Source organism: Danio rerio, chromosome 4 (genome assembly GCF_052040795.2).
Source record: "Danio rerio strain M-AB ecotype USA chromosome 4, GRCz13ab, whole genome shotgun sequence".
Taxonomy (NCBI): Eukaryota; Metazoa; Chordata; class Actinopteri; order Cypriniformes; family Danionidae; genus Danio; species Danio rerio.
In genome coordinates, this window is record NC_141024.2 from 66,378,717 (window position 1) to 66,395,690 (window position 16,974).

General features: G+C 25.4%; 1 non-coding gene across 1 annotated transcript; it reads left to right on the forward strand.

Annotated features, from left to right (window-relative positions):
- The first annotated feature begins 305 nt into the window (after positions 1 to 305).
- On the forward strand, positions 306 to 379 carry trnat-ugu (transfer RNA threonine (anticodon UGU)). The gene has a single exon. It is a non-coding gene; the product is annotated as a tRNA-Thr (tRNA).
- Positions 380 to 16,974: the final 16,595 nt, after the last annotated feature.

A 16,974-nucleotide genomic window follows, 5' to 3' on the forward strand; every position in this document is an offset into this window, starting at 1 on the left:
CGATTTTTGTTATCGGACAAATGTCTCTTACGGTCATTCATTGTGGTGCTGTGGCTTAGCTGGTCGACGTGCCTCTCTTGTAACCAGGAGATCCTGGGCTTGATTGATCCTGGGCTAAATTGATCCAGGTGGTGAATGCGCTTGTTTTATAGAGCTTACCGGAATGCATAATAAAATTGTATAGCTTTGAGGCGTAATGAATAGTGCGACAAATAGAGTTAAACAACCTCTTTGATTGCCATTTTAGACTTGCTGTCTTTTTTTAGTCTCTGTGTGCAAAACCGTCTAGCCTTTTTTTCAGCTTTGGTGCTGTGGCTTAGTTGGTCAAAGCGCCTGTCTTGTAAACAGGAGATCCTGGGTTCAACTCCCAGCAGTGCCTAATGTACATGTGGCAGGGTTGCTTTTTCCTAAGAGTTACGAGTGTTTACGCAGCGGGATGTTTAGCAGTCGGTTTCTAAACAAAACTCAAATCCTTAAGATCGCTACTCGTTCAAGAGGACTTCGGACGATGGCTTTATATAGCATAATGTGGTAATGCTTAACCAATTGGACTTTAATATTTCAAGTCCAGACATTCACACATGCAGCGCTACCATTGTTAGTTTTTTTCTTTTCTTTTTTCGATTAAACAATTAGCCCTTGTCAACGTCGTTTGACCCTGTGGCTTAGTTGGTCAAAACGCCTGTCTAGTAAACAGGAGATCCTGAGTTCAAATCCCAGCAGTACTTTGTCTGCAGTTGGCTGTTCTTTCATGGGCCAGAGAGTCCCAAAAAGTGCTTTTTGGTGTAGGCTCTGTGGTGCAATGGATAGCCCATTGGACTTCTAGGTTGTGAGCTGAGCCATTCAAAGGTTGTAGGTTCGAGTCCCACAAGAGTTGCAAGCTTTGCCCTTTTTCTTCACTGACTTAAGGTGTGGTGCGTTTCCAACATTTCAGGCATCTGTCCATCCCATTTTGCTTCTTTCTTTCATTGCGCAGTGCAGGCTCAGATACTAGGGGTACTCTACAATGAAGCCGATGACTTAATTGAGCTGTTTTAAATAAGGAAGATTATAAAACGGTGCAAGACCGAGTGGACTTAAGGAATGACTCGAAGGCAACCTGTGGTTTAGGGCAAAAGTGACTGCCACCTATTGTTAAGATCACACCTTTTGGATTTGTCGTACAAGAGCCTCTTTATGCATGTGCAAAGTAACTGAGTAGAAAGCATAGTAAATTTTGCTTCCCCCCACTGTCTTACATGAAACTGCGTTTGGAAGTATCGTATCCACAGTTTTTTTCTTTTAGTGTTAAGACTAACGGCTGTTTCACACCGCAAGCGCCAACAGCGCGTGTTTTTTCGGCGTCCATGTTAACAGATTAGAGCTTTCATATCGCACGCAGCAGCAGCGCGTCAGCGCGAGGCGTGAGCGTCGCTGAAGCAGCAGTGCAGCGATAGTTTTGGCGCCGGGTCTATTTTTGACGCGCTGCTCACGCTCAATTAAAGTGACAGTGCATTAATAATGACCAAAACACAATGAATGACAGTAAAAAGTAGCAATTGTACCCAATAAATGCCTTAATAATGTCAACTGATTTATATATAGTAAATTGTAACCCAGGTTACTAGTGGGTAGTACACAGCAATAGAGCAAATAGAAATACCCTTATAAATATGAAAAAAAAAACATTGGCAGAATACTCGATTAAATAATATATATTAAAATTATTTATTTATATAAATAAATCATAATAGAGTATTAAACAGCATTCAAAGGAATAGTGCTTTAGAATAACATCATCGTGCCTTACACTATAGCAGATCAGATTTACAAACAATAACAAATCTCTCTTGTCTGTTAGCTTGTGTTTACCGTTGCTATGGTGATTCAGTGTTTGCAAGGGAATGCAGAGATGTAAGTTTTTAAATTAATAACAGTAGAAAACTATTAGATATATATATCTTTTAATGTTTTAAATGTGTATTAACTGTGAAAACTGACCATTAATAAGATGCTGAAATGATTTCTATCATATACCTTTAATGAAGGATTGAGAGAAAAAAAACAAGATTTGTATCTGTGAGTGAAATCTGCACACGAGTGCCACCTGGAGTTTTCCTGGTTTTTCGTTTTGATTTTGAATGATTTTCTTGATGAGTTCGTTTTTTTTTTTTTTTTTTATTGTTTTCATTATAACATGATTTAAACTAGTGTCAAAAATGTGTTTTATCAATTAACAATTTGTTAGGTCTAGTGAAAACACAAGTGATTGTGTAAAGTTTAAGTGAGATAGTTTAAGTAAAATGCTGTCATTTGTAAAAAGAAAATGCCAAATAGGAGAAAGAAATAGGAAAAACACAGAAATTCAGCAGAGAGAAGTATATACATGGTTATTTATTGTTGCTGTTTATTTACAAATATGTTAAGCTGAGATAATGCATACACTGTAAAATGCTAATGTTTTTTTTCCCCTTTGTTTGTTTGCTTGTGCATCTTCTGGTTTTTCATCGGTGAGATGTTCTATTGAAGTCAGTTGCTGAATGTGATCTGCTCTGGATTCTAATTAATTGAAGTGTGAACTCTTTTCTGGATTTGGATTGTCTCAACTTCCATCGGTGCGTGTCTAATTGTGGAGTTGGACTGGCGAGCCTCCCGTTAAGTGGATTCTTTGGATACACCTGTTGGAAAGATACAAAGTGAAACCTATTCAGAGTCATGGTAGGAGTGTAAATTTACAACACACTCACAAGTGCAATATCCTGGATCTCTGGAACTGAATTTGCAACCTAGTTGTTTTGCAAAAGAATCTTTTTGAGTGTTCATCACCTGTACTGGACTTTTGGGACATTTTGAAATGTTTTAAGTGAATGTTTTATTTTCATTTTTATTTTATTTGTACAGTTTCATTGGAGTGTTCATTTGTTGCATTTTTTGAAGCTTTATAGAGAGAAGTTAATTGGTTTAAGAAGGGAAACCTTGATTATATATTGAATAATAAAACAATTTTAATATTGTACTATTAAGAGGGTTTTGGACGATGGCATTATATAGCATGGTAAGGTGATGCGTAACCAATTGGATTTTAAAATTTTTAAGTCTAGACATTCAAACATGCAGTTAGTCATTAGTTGGTCAAAACACCTGTCTAGTAAACAGAAGATCCTATGTATGAATCCCAGCAGTACCTTATCTGCAGTGAGCTGTGCTTTTATGGGCCAGAGAGTACCAAAAATTGCTTTCTGTGCATCAGTGCTAGAGGCAGGAGCTCTGTGGTGCAATGGATAGTGCATTGGACTTCTAGGCTGTGAGCTGAGGCCAGTGCGAGCCAGGACGAGCCGGGGCAATTGCCCAGGAGGTTAAGCAGTGAGGCCGAAATCATGCTGCGTTTCCACTGTCGGGCTAGTAGCTTGCAGCACGTCACGCAAACCCCGCCCCATAACATCCCCCGAATCAAACGTCACACAACCCGCCCACTTCAGTAGGAATCAGCCAGATAAAGCACACCATCACATCCTCACGAAACCTTTCAAATAAAGACAACTGAAACAAACAATTGACACGTTACTGTACAACATAACATTTTATGTCTATACGCACATGCCTGTGTGTTCTCATTCATCATATTCATGTACTCACCGACCGACTGAATTTGAAACTAATTTTCATGCGAAGCAACACGCCCCTTCAGCTACTCCAGAACGCAGCAGCATGAGTGGTCTTTAATGAATTGAAAAGAGCACATGTCACTCCGCTACTCACCCGTTTGCACTGGCTGCCAGTTGCTGCTCGCATCAAATTCAAAGCTCTGATGTTTGCCTACAAAGCAACCTCTGGCTTTGCTCCCTCTTATCTGCTCTCACTTCTGCAGATTTATATGCCCTCAAGAAACTTGCGTTCTGTGAATAAACGTCGCCTCGTGGTTCCATCCCAAAGAGGGAAGTAATCACTTTCCCGAACTCTCACATTCAATCTGCCCAGTTGGTGGAATGAACTCCCTAACTGCAACAGAACGGCAGAGTCACTTGCTGTCTTCAAGAAACGACTTAAAACTCAACTATTTAGTCTCCACTTCACTTCCTGATCTGCAATTGCCTCTAGCTATACCACTAACTGTACTCAAAAAATAATAATAATAATAATTCTTACATTACTAATGCTTTCCTTCTTAGACTTTACAGCCCTGAAACTTGCCTACAGCACTTATTTATTGTTGCTCTTATAGTTGTGATAATTGCTTCCTTGTCCTCATTTGTTAGTCGCTTTGGATAAAAGCGTCTGCTAAATGACTAAATGTAAATGTAAAACAGCAAGCTGTGTACACACCCTTAAAATGACACATTATAACACATTATAATAAAAAAATCTGGATTGTGTTTTGAACTGAACCTAGACTGGCACACTCAGAAGAACCATAATAATAATGTTAAATCATTAAAAAAGGGGTAAACTATGTGCCCTTTAAGCAATGTGTTTACTTTATTAATTATTCAATAATCATCAAGATTGATAAAAAAGTTCAACACACACAGCAGTGAACGTGTGCACACACACATCAGTGAACATGTATACACACACACACACACATCAGTGAACATGTATACACACACACACACACAGTTGGTACAGTAGGCCTACATACTGTATCTACCTTGGAAGAAGTGATATGGTTCTTAAAGTGTTGTTTTATGTATGGAGCCTGATTGAATTTTATTATAGTGTTTTCGTAAAAACATCTGTCCATAATTCCTGAAAATAGAAAAAATATATATATAAATAAAGAAACTGCAAAGAAACGATTCAATCATATTAAAGAGATTTGAACTAACCTTCTAACACAACTAGCGGTCCAGGTCCCTGACGGAATATGGCTCCCCAGACATGAATTTTTACTGGATACTTTGCTTTCGGGTTCACAACATGGCGGTTTATTAATAGGGTATGTCCTATTAATAAATTTGTAGGACATGTAAGCTCGTATAAAGCAAATAGCCTAAATAAAGAGATGCATGGATTAATGTAAATAAATAAATCTTTTCATTATGGCATTGTTCAAAATGGCTTACCTGGCTTTTCCAGAGGTCCACCTGAGTTGTTTTACTGGTTTTCTAATATTGCAGACTGATGCTTTTAACTGTATTCTAAACAGAAGCTCACTCTGAATCTTTTTAGCAGATCGCTATTGTGGATTGTGCTGCACAGCCAACTTAAAAGGGACTGCATCAAAGGCAACCCAGGTGGCCCATACTAAAAACAACAAGAACAAAAAGTATTTATAAAAAAGTAAGATTTTTTTTTGGCACAGCAGGGTCTTTCTTCAGGGCTCGTTAATCAAGGGGTATGATTCTCGCTTAGGATGCGAGAGGTCCTGGGTTCAATCCCCCGACGAGCCCTACAGCTGTCACAGAAGAAGCAGTGGAACTTTGGCATTTCTACATTAATTGTAGCACCTTTTGCTGTGACTTTAGTTAATGAACATTTAGTGGACTTCTAATTTAAATTAGTTTAACATGTACAATTATACAGACAAAACCGTCTGCTACCCTCAGGCAGATGGTTCCGCAGCATCTGGTTACGCACCAGCCGGCTAAAGGAAAGTTTCTTCCCTCAGACTATCAGGCTGATGAACACTTAACACACAGGCTCTTCCATACCCTCACTGCACACCATCGATATGTAGCATGCACTGACCTTTAGCCAATCCATACTTGAAACAACACTGCCTACAACTATGTGGACACCTATTCATTGTACATATCGCTGTCAATTTCACATTGTCATTTTATTTGTCTGTTATTTGTACTGTCGTTGTATTTGCACTGTCATTGTTTTTGCACTATCTGTATTTTTTACTGTTTGTACAGATAATTTTTCATGTTTTTTGGTGAATTTTTCATGATTTTTGGTGATTTTTCAAGATTTTTTCATGATTTTTCAAGATTTTTTCATCTTTCATGATTTTTCGTGATTTTTCAAGTTTTTTCATTTTTTCATTTTTTATGATTTTTCTTGATTTTTCATGATTTTTTGATTTTTTTATGTTTTTTCAAAATTTTTTTCATTTTTCGTGATTTTTCGTTATTTTTAAAAAAAATTCATTTTTCTAGATTTTTTGTGATTTTCATATTTTACGATTTTTCAAAAAATTTTAATTTTTTGTGATTTTTTTTGATTTTTCAAAAAATTTTAATTTTTTTTGATTTTTCAAAAAAATTTCATTTTTTGTGATTTTTCAAAAAATTTTCATTTTTTGGGATTTTTCAAAAATGTTTCATATTTTGCGATTTTTCAAAAAATTTTAATTTTTTGCGATTTTTCAAAAAATTTTCATATTTTGCAATTTTTAAAAAAATTTTCATTTTTTGCGATTTTTCAAAAATTGTTCATATTTTCCAAATTTTCTAAAATTTTTCAGTTTTTGTGATTTTTCAAAAAATTTTTATATTTTGCGATTTTTTAAAAAAAATTCATTTATTGTGATTTTTAAAAAAAAATTCATATTTTGCGATTTTTCAAAAAAATTTCATTTTTTGCGATTTTTCAAAAATTTTTCATATTTTGTGATTTTTCAAAAATTTTTCAGTTTTTGTGATTTTTCAAAAAAATGTTATATTTTGCGATTTTTCAAAAAAATTTTCATTTTTGTGATTTTTAAAAAAAATTTCATATTTTGCAATTTTTCAAAAATTTTTCATTTTTTGTGATTTTGCGATTTTTCAAAAAAAATTTCATTTTTTGTGATTTTTCAAAAAAATTTAATATTTTGCGATTTTTCAAAAAATGTAAATTTTTTGTGATTTTTAAAAAAAATTTCATTTTTTGTGATTTTTTGCGATTTTTCAAACAATTTTCATTTTTTTGTGATTTTTTGCGATTTTTTAAAATTGTTCATATTTTGCGATTTTTCAAAAATTTCATTTTTTGCGATTTTTCAAAAAATTATATTTTGCGATTTTTCCAAAAATTTTCATGTTTTTGTGATTTTTCAAAAAAGTTTCATGTTTTGCGATTTTTCAAAAAAAATTTATATTTTGCGATTTTTCAAAAAAATTTCATTTTTTGTGATTTTTTTGCGATTTTTCCAAAAATTTTCATATTTTGCGATTTTTCAAAAATTTTTTATATTTTGCGATTTTTCAAAAATTTTTCATGTTTTGCGATTTTTCAAAAAATATTCATGTTTTGCGATTTTTCAAAAAAATTTTCATGTTTTGCGATTTTTCAAAAAAATTTCATATTTTGCGATTTTTCAAAAAATTTAAATTTTTTGTGATTTTTAAAATTTTTTTTCATTTTTTGTGATTTTTTGCGATTTTTCAAACAATTTTCATTTTTTGTGATTTTTTGCGATTTTTCAAAAATTGTTCATATTTTGCGATTTTCCAAAAATTTTCATGTTTTGCGATTTTTCAAAAAATTTTCATTTTTTGTGATTTTTCAAAAAAATTTCATGTTTTGCGATTTTTCAAAAAAAAATCATATTTTGCGGTTTTTCCAAAAATTTTCATTTTTTGTGATTTTTTGCGATTTTTCAAAAAATATTCATGTTTTGCGATTTTTCAAAAAAATTTTCATGTTTTGTGATTTTTCAAAAAATTTTCATTTTTTGTGATTTTTTGCGATTTTTCCAAAAAAATGTCATGTTTTGCGATTTTTCAAAAAAATTCATATTTTGCGATTTTCAAAAAATTTTCATATTTTGCAATTTTTCAAAAAATTTTCATTTTTTGTGATTTTCTGCGATTTTTCAAAAAATTTTCATGTTTTGCGATTTTTCAAAAAATTTTCATATTTTGCGATTTTTCAAAAAAAATTTATATTTTGCGATTTTTCAAAAAATTTTCATGTTTTGCGATTTTTCAAAAAATATTCATGTTTTGCGATTTTTCAAAAAAATTTTATATTTTGCGATTTTTCAAAAAATTTTCATTTTTTGCAATTGTCATATTTTGCAATTTTTCTAAAAATTTTCATTTTTTGTGATTTTTTGCGATTTTTCAAAAAATTTTCATGTTTTGCGATTTTTCAAAAAAAATTCATATTTTGCGATTTTTCAAAAAAATTTTATATTTTGCGATTTTTCAAAAAATGTTCATGTTTTGCGATTTTTCAAAAAATATTCATGTTTTGCGATTTTTCAAAAAAATTTTCATGTTTTGCGATTTTTCAAAAAAATTTCATATTTTGCGATTTTTCAAAAAATTTAAATTTTTTGTGATTTTTAAAAAATTTTTTCATTTTTTGTGATTTTTTGCGATTTTTCAATTTTCATTTTTTGTGATTTTTTGCGATTTTTCAAAAATTGTTCATATTTTGCGATTTTCCAAAAATTTTCATGTTTTGCGATTTTTCAAAAAATTTTCATTATTTGTGATTTTTCAAAAATATTTCATGTTTTGCGATTTTTCAAAAAAAAATCATATTTTGCGGTTTTTCAAAAAATTTTCATTTTTTGTGATTTTTTGCGATTTTTCAAAAAATATTCATGTTTTGCGATTTTTCAAAAAAATTTTCATGTTTTGCGATTTTTCAAAAAATTTTCATTTTTTGTGATTTTTTGCGATTTTTCCAAAAAAATGTCATGTTTTGCGATTTTTCAAAAAAATTCATATTTTGCGATTTTTCAAAAAAATTTCATATTTTGCAATTTTTCAAAAAATTTTCATTTTTTGTGATTTTTTGCGATTTTTCAAAAAATTTTCATGTTTTGCGATTTTTCAAAAAAATTTTATATTTTGCGATTTTTCCAAAAATTTTCATGTTTTGCGATTTTTCAAAAAATGTTCATTTTTTGCGATTTTTCAAAAAATTTTCATATTTTGCGATTTTTCAAAAAAATTTCATATTTTGCGATTTTTCAAAAAATTTTCATATTTTGCGACTTCAAAAAAATTTCATTTTTTGCGATTTTTCAAAAATTGTTCATATTTTGCGATTTTTCTAAAATTTTAACTTTTTTGTGATTTTTCAAAAAATTGTCATATTTTGCAATTTTTCTAAAAATTTTCATTTTTTGTGATTTTTTGCGATTTTTCAAAAAATTTTCATGTTTTGCGATTTTTCAAAAAAAATTCATATTTTGCGATTTTTCAAAAAAATTTTATATTTTGCGATTTTTCAAAAAATGTTCATGTTTTGCGATTTTTCAAAAAATATTCATGTTTTGCGATTTTTCAAAAAAATTTTCATGTTTTGCGATTTTTCAAAAAAATTTCATATTTTGCGATTTTTCAAAAAATTTAAATTTTTTGTGATTTTTAAAAAATTTTTTCATTTTTTGTGATTTTTTGCGATTTTTCAAACAATTTTCATTTTTTGTGATTTTTTGCGATTTTTCAAAAATTGTTCATATTTTGCGATTTTCCAAAAATTTTCATGTTTTGCGATTTTTCAAAAAATTTTCATTATTTGTGATTTTTCAAAAATATTTCATGTTTTGCGATTTTTCAAAAAAAAAATCATATTTTGCGGTTTTTCAAAAAATTTTCATTTTTTGTGATTTTTTGCGATTTTTCAAAAAATATTCATGTTTTGCGATTTTTCAAAAAAATTTTCATGTTTTGCGATTTTTCAAAAAATTTTCATTTTTTGTGATTTTTTGCGATTTTTCCAAAAAAAATGTCATGTTTTGCGATTTTTCAAAAAAATTTATATTTTGCGATTTTTCAAAAAATTTTCATATTTTGCGATTTTTCAAAAAAATTTCATTTTTTAAGATTTTTTAAAAAATTTTCATTTTTTGTGATTTTTTGTGATTTTTCAAAAAATTTTCATGTTTTGCGATTTTTCAAAAATTGTTCATATTTTGCGATTTTTCAAAAAATTTAAATATTTTGTGATTTTTCAAAAAAAATTTATATTTTGCGATTTTTCAAAAAATTTTCATTTTTTGCGATTTTTCAAAAATTGTTCATATTTTGTGATTTTTCAAAAAAATTTTCATGTTTTGCGATTTTTCAAAAAAATTTTATATTTTGCGATTTTTCCAAAAATTTTCATGTTTTGCGATTTTTCAAAAAATGTTCATTTTTTGCGATTTTTCAAAAAATTTTCATATTTTGCGATTTTTCAAAAAAATTTCATATTTTGCGATTTTTCAAAAAATTTTCATATTTTGCGACTTCAAAAAAATTTCATTTTTTGCGATTTTTCAAAAATTGTTCATATTTTGCGATTTTTCTAAAATTTTAACTTTTTTGTGATTTTTCAAAAAATTGTCATATTTTGCAATTTTTCTAAAAATTTTCATTTTTTGTGATTTTTTGCGATTTTTCAAAAAATTTTCATGTTTTGCGATTTTTCAAAAAAAATTCATATTTTGCGATTTTTCAAAAAAATTTTATATTTTGCGATTTTTCAAAAAATGTTCATGTTTTGCGATTTTTCAAAAAATATTCATGTTTTGCGATTTTTCAAAAAAATTTATATTTTGCGATTTTTCAAAAAATGTTCATGTTTTGCGATTTTTCAAAATTTCATATTTTGAGATTTTTCAAAAAATTTTCATATTTTGCGATTTTTCAAAAAATTATCATATTTTGCGATTTTTCAAAAAATTTTCATATTTTGCGTTTTTTCAAAAAATTTTCATATTTTGCGATTTTTAAAAAAAATGTCATTTTTTGCGATTTTTCAAAAAATGTTCATATTTTGCGATTTTTCAAAATTTTTTAATTTTTTGTGATTTTTCAAAAAATTGTCATATTTTGCAATTTTTCTAAAAATTTTCCTTTTTTGTGATTTTTTGCGATTTTTCAAAAAATCTTTATATTTTGCGATTTTTCAAAAAATTTTCATGTTTTGTGATTTTTCAAAAAATTGTCATATTTTGCAATTTTTCTAAAAATTTTCCTTTTTTGTGATTTTTTGCGATTTTTCAAAAAATCTTTATATTTTGCGATTTTTCAAAAAATGTTCATGTTTTGCGATTTTTCAAAAAATATTCATGTTTTGCGATTTTTCAAAAAAATTTATATTTTGCGATTTTTCAAAAAATGTTCATGTTTTGCGATTTTTCAAAATTTCATATTTTGAGATTTTTCAAAAAATTTTCATATTTTGCGATTTTTCAAAAAATTATCATATTTTGCGATTTTTCAAAAAATTTTCATATTTTGCGTTTTTTCAAAAAATTTTCATATTTTGCGATTTTTAAAAAAAATGTCATTTTTTGCGATTTTTCAAAAAATGTTCATATTTTGCGATTTTTCAAAATTTTTTAATTTTTTGTGATTTTTCAAAAAATTGTCATATTTTGCAATTTTTCTAAAAATTTTCCTTTTTTGTGATTTTTTGCGATTTTTCAAAAAATCTTTATATTTTGCGATTTTTCAAAAAATTTTCATGTTTTGCGATTTTTCAAAAAATATTCATGTTTTGCGATTTTTCAAAAAAATTTATATTTTGCGATTTTTCCAAATATTTTCATGTTTTGCGATTTTTCAAAAAATTTTCATTTTTTGCGATTTTTCAAAAATTGTTCATAATTTGCGATTTTTCAAAAAAATTTATATTTTGCGATTTTTCCAAATATTTTCATGTTTTGCGATTTTTCAAAAAATTTTCATTTTTTGCGATTTTTCAAAAATTGTTCATAATTTGCGATTTTTCAAAAAATTTAAATTTTTTGTGATTTTTTGCGATTTTTCAAAAAATTTTCATATTTTGCGATTTTTCAAAAAAATTTCATATTTTGCGATTTTTCAAAAAAATTTCATTTTTTGTGATTTTTTAAAAAATTTTCATTTTTTGTGATTTTTTGTGATTTTTCAAAAAATTTTCATGTTTTGCGATTTTTCAAAAATTGTTCATATTTTGCGATTTTTCAAAAAATTTAAATATTTTGTGATTTTTCAAAAAAAATTTATATTTTGCGATTTTTCAAAAAATTTTCATTTTTTGCGATTTTTCAAAAATTGTTCATATTTTGTGATTTTACAAAAAAATTTTCATGTTTTGCGATTTTTCAAAAAATCTTTATATTTTGCGATTTTTCAAAAAAGTTTCATGTTTTGCGATTTTTCAAAAAATATTCATGTTTTGCAATTTTTCAAAAAATTTTCATATTTTGCGATTTTTCAAAAAAATTTCATATTTTGCGATTTTTCAAAAAAATTTTATATTTTGCGATTTTTCCAAAAATTTTCATGTTTTGCGATTTTTCAAAAAATGTTCATTTTTTGCGATTTTTCAAAAAATTTTCATATTTTGCGATTTTTCAAAAAAATTTCATATTTTGCGATTTTTCAAAAAATTTTCATATTTTGCGACTTCAAAAAAATTTCATTTTTTGCGATTTTTCAAAAATTGTTCATATTTTGCGATTTTTCTAAAATTTTAACTTTTTTGTGATTTTTCAAAAAATTGTTCATATTTTGTGATTTTCCAAAAAAATTTTCATGTTTTGCGATTTTTCAAAAAATCTTTATATTTTGCGATTTTTCAAAAAAGTTTCATGTTTTGCGATTTTTCAAAAAATATTCATGTTTTGCAATTTTTCAAAAAATTTTCATATTTTGCGATTTTTCAAAAAAATTTCATATTTTGCGATTTTTCAAAAAAATTTTATATTTTGCGATTTTTCAAAAAATTTTCATGTTTTGCGATTTTTCAAAAAATGTTCATTTTTTGCGATTTTTCCAAAAAAATTTCATGTTTTGCGATTTTTCAAAAATATTCATATTTTGCGATTTTTCAAAAAAATTTCATATTTTGCAATTTTTCTAAACATTTCTAAAACATTTTTAAAACAATTTTCATGTTTTGCGATTTTTCAAAAAAAATTCATATTTTGCGATTTTTCAAAAAATTTACATTTTTTGTGATTTTTTGCGATTTTTCAAAAAATTTTCATGTTTTGCGATTTTTCAAAAAAATTTTATATTTTGCGATTTTTCAAAATATTTTCATAATTTGCGATTTTTCAAAAAAATTTTATATTTTGCGATTTTTCAAAAAATTTTCGTTTTTTGTGATTTTTCAAAAATATTCATGTTTTGCGATTTTTCAAAAAAAAGTATATTTTGCGATTTTTCAAAAAATTTTCATGTTTTGCGATTTCTTAAAAAATTTTCATGTTTTGCGATTTTTCAAAAAAATTTCATATTTTGTGATTTTACAAAAAATTTTCATATTTTGCGATTTTTCAAAAATTGTTCATATTTTGCGATTTTTCAAAAATTTTTACTTTTTTGTGATTTTTCAAAAAATTGTCATATTTTGCAATTTTTCTAAAAATTTTCATTTTTTGTGATTTTTTGCGATTTTTCAAAAAATTTTCATGTTTTGCGATTTTTCAAAAAATTTTCATATTTTGCGATTTTTCAAAAAAATTTTATATTTTGCGATTTTTCAAAAATTTTTCATGTTTTGCGATTTTTCAAAAAATATTCATGTTTTGCGATTTTTCAAAAAAAAATTATATTTTGCGATTTTTCAAAAAAATTTCATTTTTTGTGATTTTTTGTGATTTTTCAAAAAAATTTCATGTTTTGCGATTTTTCAAAAAATTTTCATTTTTTGTGATTTTTTGCGATTTTTTAAAATATTTTCATATTTTGTGATTTTTTGCGATTTTTTAAAAAAAATTATTTTGTGATTTTTAGTGATTTTTCAAAAAAATTTTATTTAGTGATTTTTTGCGATTTTTCAAAATATTTTCTTTTGTGATTTTTAGTGATTTTTCAAAAATATTTCATTTTTTGTGATTTTTCATAAAATTCTTTTTTTGTGATTTTTCAAAAAATTTTCAGTTTTTGCGATTTTTCATAAAATTTTCTTTTTTTGATTTTTTGTGATTTTTCAAAAAAAATTAATTTTTTGTGATTTTTTGCGATTTCTCAAAAAATTTTCATGTTTTGCGATTTTTCAAAAAAAATTCATATTTTGCGATTTTTCAAAAAAATTTTATATTTTGCGATTTTTCAAAAAATGTTCATGTTTTGCGATTTTTCAAAAAATATTCATGTTTTGCGATTTTTCAAAAAAATTTTCATGTTTTGCGATTTTTCAAAAAAATTTCATATTTTGCGATTTTTCAAAAAATTTAAATTTTTTGTGATTTTTAAAAAAATTTTTCATTTTTTGTGATTTTTTGCGATTTTTCAAACAATTTTCATTTTTTGTGATTTTTTGCGATTTTTCAAAAATTGTTCATATTTTGCGATTTTCCAAAAATTTTCATGTTTTGCGATTTTTCAAAAAATTTTCATTATTTGTGATTTTTCAAAAATATTTCATGTTTTGCGATTTTTCAAAAAAAAAATCATATTTTGCGGTTTTTCAAAAAATTTTCATTTTTTGTGATTTTTTGCGATTTTTCAAAAAATATTCATGTTTTGCGATTTTTCAAAAAAATTTTCATGTTTTGCGATTTTTCAAAAAATTTTCATTTTTTGTGATTTTTTGCGATTTTTCCAAAAAAAATGTCATGTTTTGCGATTTTTCAAAAAAATTCATATTTTGCGATTTTTCAAAAAAATTTCATATTTTGCAATTTTTCAAAAAATTTTCATTTTTTGTGATTTTTTGCGATTTTTCAAAAAATTTTCATTTTTTGTGATTTTTTGCGATTTTTCAAAAAATTTTCATGTTTTGCGATTTCTCAAAAAATGTTCATGTTTTGCGATTTTTCAAAAAATTTTCATGTTTTGCGATTTTTCAAAAAATGTTCATATTTTGTGATTTTACAAAAAATTTTCATATTTTGCGATTTTACAAAAATTTTCATATTTTGTGATTTTTCAAAAAAAATTCATATTTTGCGATTTTTCAAAAATTTTCATATTTTGCGATTTTTCAAAAAATTTTCATATTTTGCGATTTTTCAAAAAAATTTCATATTTTGCGATTTTTCAAAAAATTTTCATATTTTGCGACTTCAAAAAAAATTTCATTTTTTGCGATTTTTCAAAAATTGTTCATATTTTGCGATTTTTCAAAATTTTTTACTTTTTTTGTGATTTTTCAAAAAATTGTCATATTTTGCAATTTTTCTAAAAATTTTCATTTTTTGTGATTTTTTGCGATTTTTCAAAAAATTTTCATGTTTTGCGATTTTTCAAAAAATATTCATGTTTTGCGATTTTTCCAATAAAAAATTTTCATTTTTTGTGATTTTTTGCGATTTTTCCAAAAAAATTTCATGTTTTGCGATTTTTCAAAAATATTCATATTTTGCGATTTTTCAAAAAAATTTCATATTTTGCAATTTTTCTAAACATTTCTAAAACATTTTTAAAACAATTTTCATGTTTTGCGATTTTTCAAAAAAAATTCATATTTTGCGATTTTTCAAAAAATTTACATTTTTTGTGATTTTTTGCGATTTTTCAAAAAATTTTCATGTTTTGCGATTTTTCAAAAAAATTTTATATTTTGCGATTTTTCAAAAAATTTTCGTTTTTTGTGATTTTTCAAAAATATTCATGTTTTGCGATTTTTCAAAAAAAAGTATATTTTGCGATTTTTCAAAAAATTTTCATGTTTTGCGATTTCTTAAAAAATTTTCATGTTTTGCGATTTTTCAAAAAAATTTCATATTTTGTGATTTTACAAAAAATTTTCATATTTTGCGATTTTACAAAAATTTTCATTTTTTGCGATTTTTCAAAAATTGTTCATATTTTGCGATTTTTCAAAAATTTTTACTTTTTTGTGATTTTTCAAAAAATTGTCATATTTTGCAATTTTTCTAAAAATTTTCATTTTTTGTGATTTTTTGCGATTTTTCAAAAAATTTTCATGTTTTGCGATTTTTCAAAAAATTTTCATATTTTGCGATTTTTCAAAAAAATTTTATATTTTGCGATTTTTCAAAAAATTTTCATGTTTTGCGATTTTTCAAAAAATATTCATGTTTTGCGATTTTTCCAAAAAAAATTATATTTTGCGATTTTTCAAAAAATTTTCATTTTTTGTGATTTTTTGTGATTTTTCAAAAAAATTTCATGTTTTGCGATTTTTCAAAAACTTTTCATTTTTTGTGATTTTTTGCGATTTTTTAAAATATTTTCATATTTTGTGATTTTTTGCGATTTTTTAAAAAAAATTATTTTGTGATTTTTAGTGATTTTTCAAAAAAATTTTATTTAGTGATTTTTTGCGATTTTTCAAAATATTTTCTTTTGTGATTTTTAGTGATTTTACAAAAAAATTTCATTTTTTGTGATATTTCAAAAAATTGTCATATTTTGCGATTTTTCAAAAAATTTTCATTTTTTGCAATTTTTTGCGATTTTTCAAAAAATGTTCATTTTTTGTGATTTTTCAAAAATGTTTCATATTTTGCGATTTTTCAAGAAAAAAAAATTTCATTTTTTGTGATTTTTCAAAAATTGTTCATATTTTGCGATTTTTCAAAAAATTTTCATATTTTGTGATTTTTCAAAAAATTAAAATTTTTTGTGATTTTTAAAAATTTTTTTCATTTTTTGTGATTTTTTGCGATTTTTCAAAAAATTTTCATATTTTGTGATTTTTCAAAAAATTTAAATTTTTTGTGATTTTTCTAAAAATTTTCATTTTTTGTGATTTTTTGCGATTTTTCAAAAAATTTTCATGTTTTGCGATTTTTCAAAACATTTTCATTTATTGTGATTTTTTGCGATTTTTCAAAAAATTTTCATATTTTGTGATTTTTTGCGATTTTTCAAAAAATTCTTTTGTGATTTTTAGTGATTTTTCAAAAACTTCAGTTTTTTTAATTTTTTGCGATTTTGTGAAAAAAAATTCATTTTTTGCGATTTTTCAAAAAAATGTTCATTTTTTGCGATTTTTCAAAAAATTTTCATTTTTTGCGATTTTTCAAAAAATTTTCTTTTTTGTGATTTATTGCGATTTTTCAAAAAAATTCGATTTTTGGTTATTTTTTTAAAAAAAATTCATTTTTTGTGATTATTCAAAAAATTTTAATGTTTTGTGAATTTTCAAAAATTTTAATTTTTTTGAATTGTTTATTATTTTTTATTTTTCGTGATTTTTTGTGCTTTTTCAAGATTT